This window comes from Carlito syrichta, unplaced genomic scaffold (assembly GCF_000164805.1).
Source record: "Carlito syrichta isolate Samal-C Ts95f unplaced genomic scaffold, Tarsius_syrichta-2.0.1 Scaffold287691, whole genome shotgun sequence".
In the NCBI taxonomy this organism is placed as follows: Eukaryota; Metazoa; Chordata; class Mammalia; order Primates; family Tarsiidae; genus Carlito; species Carlito syrichta.
In genome coordinates, this window is record NW_007231787.1 from 1 (window position 1) to 5,401 (window position 5,401).

General features: G+C 40.4%; 1 pseudogene; it reads right to left on the bottom strand.

Annotated features, from left to right (window-relative positions):
• Nucleotides 1–1,481: 1,481 nt before the first annotated feature.
• LOC103254957 lies at nucleotides 1,482–2,560 on the bottom strand (annotated as a pseudogene).
• Nucleotides 2,561–5,401: the final 2,841 nt, after the last annotated feature.

A 5,401-nucleotide genomic window follows, 5' to 3' on the forward strand; every position in this document is an offset into this window, starting at 1 on the left:
TCAGCAGTTTGCAGTCTTGGTCCGTTCAGAGAATCTCACCAGTTCACCTATGCCGTCACCATCTTGCCCCATCTCTCTGCATATATTTTCTTTATAGAAATGTCTATTTTTTTTTACCCAGGTTTGAATTTGTTCCTTTATTAAGTTTTATGAGTCCTTTCTATCTTATGTCTATTAACCCTTACTGGTTATATGATTTGTAAATATTTTCTCCCTCTGTGGGTGGCCTTTTCACTCTATTAATATTGTCTTTGAGGCACAACGTCTACAAACTTCAATAAAGTCTATTTTATTTGCATTTTTTTGGTTATTGTCTGAGCCTTTGATGTTATATTCAAAAAAATTACTGCCAAATCCAAGGATAGGTTGCTGCTTATCCAAACTTTCTTCTAAGAATTTTATAGTTTATTATTACATTTTGGATTGACATCAACTCTCTTTTTCCCATCATATGTGTGTGTGTTGTGTGTGTGTGTGTCTGTGTGTGTTTGTGTGGCAAACCAGCTTATGTGTAATTTTAAAATTGTAGATATTTTGACATCTCCCACCCAATCCCTGGCACCTTTAGTCTCTTAAAATGACAGAAAATCACCTACCAATCACAGGTTTAATGGGTTTAATAAGTTCATCCCTTGAGTTCCTGTTTGCTGCACCCAAGATTACTATGACATAACAGATAGACCTGGCCATGGCCAACAGTACATTTCTGCTCTTTCCTCCACTAAAAGAGATGAAAAATTTAGGTTCTCTGAGAGTTGTGCTGCAGTGGCACTTGTCCAGGATTGGTATATCCCCATAGTTGGGGGACTTTAAATGTATCAGAAGAAATCTTCACCTTCAAGGAGAAGAAAGAAACTCACTCCTTAAAACCCAGCAGGTCTGCCTATAAGGTCATTCCTCCTGTCCGATCTCTTCAGGATTTATTTCTTTTTCTTTTTCTTTTTTTTTGCAGTGGAGCAAGAGAGTCCAAAACCTAATGTGAGTTACAAGAAACAACACAGAGAAGGACATAAGGGGAGTGACCAGGAGAAACTGAGATAATCCTTTACCTTTCACATCCAATGTATGTGCTTCACAGAAAAACAACAAAAAAAGGAACAAATTCACAAAAGACAGTAGCTGGAATTATAAAATCCATTCATTCAGTGGTGAAAGGAAGGAAGGGAAGATGAGAGGGTTAATGACATGGAAGAAAAAAAAAGTGTTCAATCAGTCCAGACACAAGGACTGGAAAATGCTAGAAAACAGATTTACAAAAATCTTTTAGAATTGGGTGGTGTTAGAAATCCACGCACTGGTGCCAGGAAGACTCTACCTTCTGTGCACCAGAGTAAAAAACTCCAATTCCTTGGAGATGTGGGAATTTGTAGAAGGCCCTTGGCAGAGTTGGTACTGCATTCCCTGGTGAGGTAGGTGAACAGGGTACAGAGCTGCCAAAGCCTCCTTTTAACTCCACCCATCCCCTTTGGATGGTAGTTGACTCAGTGACCTGCAGCAGCCTTTGGTTTGGCAAAAGATGCATGCAGTGGAGGGAACTTCTTTGCAGAGATTGAACTGCTCAGGAAGATTGCAGGTAGACTCTGTTATGGAAGAGTCGGTTACTTGAGAAAACCACAAAGGAGAAGAGGCACAACTGGAAAGCTTATGCTTTGACAGTGGCCTTTGCTTCATTGGCGATGGTAATAGATAAAGGAGATCATTGGCGATGGTAATGGATAAAGGAGAGAGGATAGAGAAGAGACAGCTGCTGATAATGTATGAAGATTGCATGCTGTGAGAAAAGCCAAGGGCAAACCAAACCCATAGTGCTAAGGCCAGTTCCTTTCTATGTTTGACAACTGCTGGTGCATTTCAATCCTTTATCGCACCAATGATACTCATAGCAGTACAGTGAGTAGAGAAAGGACATATGCTGGAGACTAAGAAGCTGACACACAAAAGGATGGGAAAGAGATTCACAGATATTCCCTGCATGAGAAAAAGAGCTTGCAGCAAAAGGTTGAAGGGCATGTCAGTCATTATATTGCTGACACTAGGGAATTTGTGAGACTTTCCACCTGATACTTCAAATGCCAGGCCAGCTGTATCTTGAAACCAAATGGCATTCACAATGTTGCTAAGCACAAACAAGGGAACACTCAAAGAGCACGGAAAATTGATGTAAGGAGGAATTCCAGCCATGACCAAACATCTCCATGGAGTGATGGATCACCAATAATTCGGTCGTTACTGATAGTACCACAGGAACAAGCATGTGATACAACAAGAGGAGATGAAAATAGAAATCTCCACCACTCCAAGTGCAACACCGGAAATTTCTACTAACAACATGTGACTCGTTCTCTTACTTCTGCTTTATAATCTGGGCTTGCCTCTGTGGCAGGACACTACTTGCCCTTCTTCAATGCTGTTCTCTCTTTTGCTGGATTTGAGCATCTAGCGTTGTGATGGTCCTGCTACCCCAGATGGAGCCTTTGATTTCCCTGGCAGGGTCCTGGAGAAAGGTCTTGACAATCTCATCCATCTTTTCAGAACTCAAACTTTCAGCTACTCAGAGGAGAGGGAAGCACCCCAATATCGCTCTTCAAGAAGAACTCACAGATCTGCGACCATGGCTCCAGCCCTGCCCCCAACCATTTATGGCTGTTTGGCTTTCCTGTGCCTGGCTGCCCACTCTGCTAGGGTGCTCCCTGTTTCCCATCTTGGTATAGTCCAAATAATGCATGGCTGCTAATGCTCAGCACCAATAAATTGAGAGGCAGGGAACTGGTCCAACAAGCTTATTTCTTAATTTGAATTCGGGGAGCAGAGCCAGGCTCCTGGCCTTTCTAAAGTGCTTCTACTCACCCTTCAGGTTTTACAGTCTACTTTTATAAATTCAGGGTTGTTGGCACCTATACATTGATTACATGACTAGCAGAGGATTGTAAGGATTTTAGTTCCAGTCACATTTTGTTAGTCATATTTCCTGGAACTGGGTACCAGAGGTATCTCATAGCTTTCTATCAGTAACACCTGGAAGAAGCATTAATCAAGCTTGCCATATAGTAAAGAGAGTTAACAAGGCTTAAGAAATCATGCATTATTGCACGTTGTTATATAAATCACAAGACATATGGTTATCTTTTTTTGTTGCAAAGCAATTTATTTTTAGTACTATGAGTTAGTAAATAAATGTGCTTTTAAAAAGAGATATCACAGAATTTTTCAGAACTGTAAAAGACTTTAGATATAATGTTTTTTCAGTTGTGAGCAAACGTTTATATAGATGTTAAAGGTATTGAATCTTATGAAGAAAAAAAATGTTTATTTATTTATTTTGAGTTGGAGCCTCACTCTGTCTCCAAGGCTGGAATGCTGTGGCACTCTCATGGCCACCACAGCCTCGACCTGCTGAATTCAGGTGATCCTTCTGCCTCAGCCTTCCATGTAACTGGAATTGCAGGCATGTGCCCATATGGTTATCTTGATACTACATTATTTAATCCCGTGATGACTAAGAGGGTAGATGGGGATTTACATTTCTCAGTTAATTGGGGATGGTCTGCAGGGAATTTAAGGATCCTTTGCAGTTACTTACTAGGAGTACTGAGGAGATAAGGGGAAAGTAACATTTTCTAAACTCTCTGGAATGTGGGTACCTGTAGGCCTGTTGGAACACTGGCTCCACTCTTCTCTAGAGGTTGTGGCAATATGGACAGAATATAGGGGGTCTCTGCATTGATCTTAGTTAATCATCTAATCTGAAGATTGATCTTCTTTTTTTTTTTTTTTTGAGTTGGAGTCTCACTCTGTCACCCAGACTGGAGTGCAGTGGCTGCTGCCGGCCACCGCAGCCTCTACCTGCCGGGATCCGGCGATCCTTCTGCCTCAGCCTTCCGAGTAGCTGGAATTACAGGCATGTGCTACCATGCCCGGCTAATTTTTTGATTTATTGTAGAGGTGAGGTCTCACTGCCCAGGCAGGTCTCAAACCCGTGGGCTCAGGCAATCCACTCACCTCAGCCTCCCAAAGGTGCGGGATTACAGGCTGAGCCACCGAGCCCGGCTAAGATTGATCTTCTTAATTGAAACATGTAAAGCATGATCTTACCCGAAGGACTTTGAACTTTCTCTTCTCCCACTTAAATCTACTTCCTCATTTTCAGAGTGTGTGTTCAAAAGTCAGCAAATAAAAGGGTAAAACAAAATAAACATTTTCATAGATGCTTTATGTAAAACAGAACAGTAGTTTCCTTGAATCTTCATACCCCAATTCTGAATTATTTTCTTCTCTACAAAAACCCTTCATTCCATTTGTGTGTAGGTTTGTTTGTGTATAGTTTATTATCTTTTCACATATAATGTAAACTCCATAAAGCAAGGGACTTTTCTTAAAATCACAAATTCAGGACTTAACCATGGCTGGGCATTTTTACTTTGTTATTATGTTTATTTAAATGCATATAATTTTCTTGAAAACATGGCCAGTTATCAATGGTTCAGGAGGATCGGTGAGGTATGCTTTAACTGGACCTACAGCTATTGCAGGTCTTTGAAGTTTACCACAATAGACTGAAGACAAACATAAGGCCAGGGCAATTTTTCATTTCCCCAGTTTGATGCAGTTACAGGTCCCATGAGGGCGTGAGCCCTGACATGTACCCTGTGTGAGATAGAATTTTATCACTTCATGAGGAGTTTTCATCCATCTCCACTTAAAGGTGTACTTGAATGTGTTCAAGATGGAATGAATGAAAGTGAAGTTAGAAGTTTGGGAAAAGGGTCAAGAGCTGAGATCTGAAAAGAATTCTGTAGAGGTATGCATCTGAAGTCTGTACTGGAAGCCTAGGAACTGGGATGTATCTGGTTCAGAAAAATTTCCCTCCTGTGAATTGCTTACCTCTTTGGACATTCTGAGAAATGACTAGAGGAGAGATTTTCGTGAAGAGAAGCAACTTCTCTTTAGTGTCTGCTGTGAAATCAGAATGAACAACATGACCTCATTCAGCCAGTGATGGGTTCAGAATTTTGCTGCACATCAAACACAGTATCCAGTTCCAACTCAGTTCAATTGGAAATGGGAGGGACTTATTTCCATATACGTTACGTCTGAAATTTTCTTTCGGCTTCAAACTGATGAGAAAAAAGTGGTGTCACTTATTGACAATCTTTCTTATTGATATTTACCACATTCTGTAGCACAACCTTTTATTGAGATGAAGGCGTAAGCCTGATTTTTAAAAAATCACATTGAAGCTGTACTTTTTTTTTAGAAGTGGAATCTTTGTGTGGAATACAAGTTGTATTTAATGAATGGGCATTTGTTGAACTCTTTGATATTAGTTGTAGGATTTTGAAGCATCATTTATTTTTTTAGCAAGTTGATCATACCTCAAGGTCATGGTTTCTTCACAATTAAT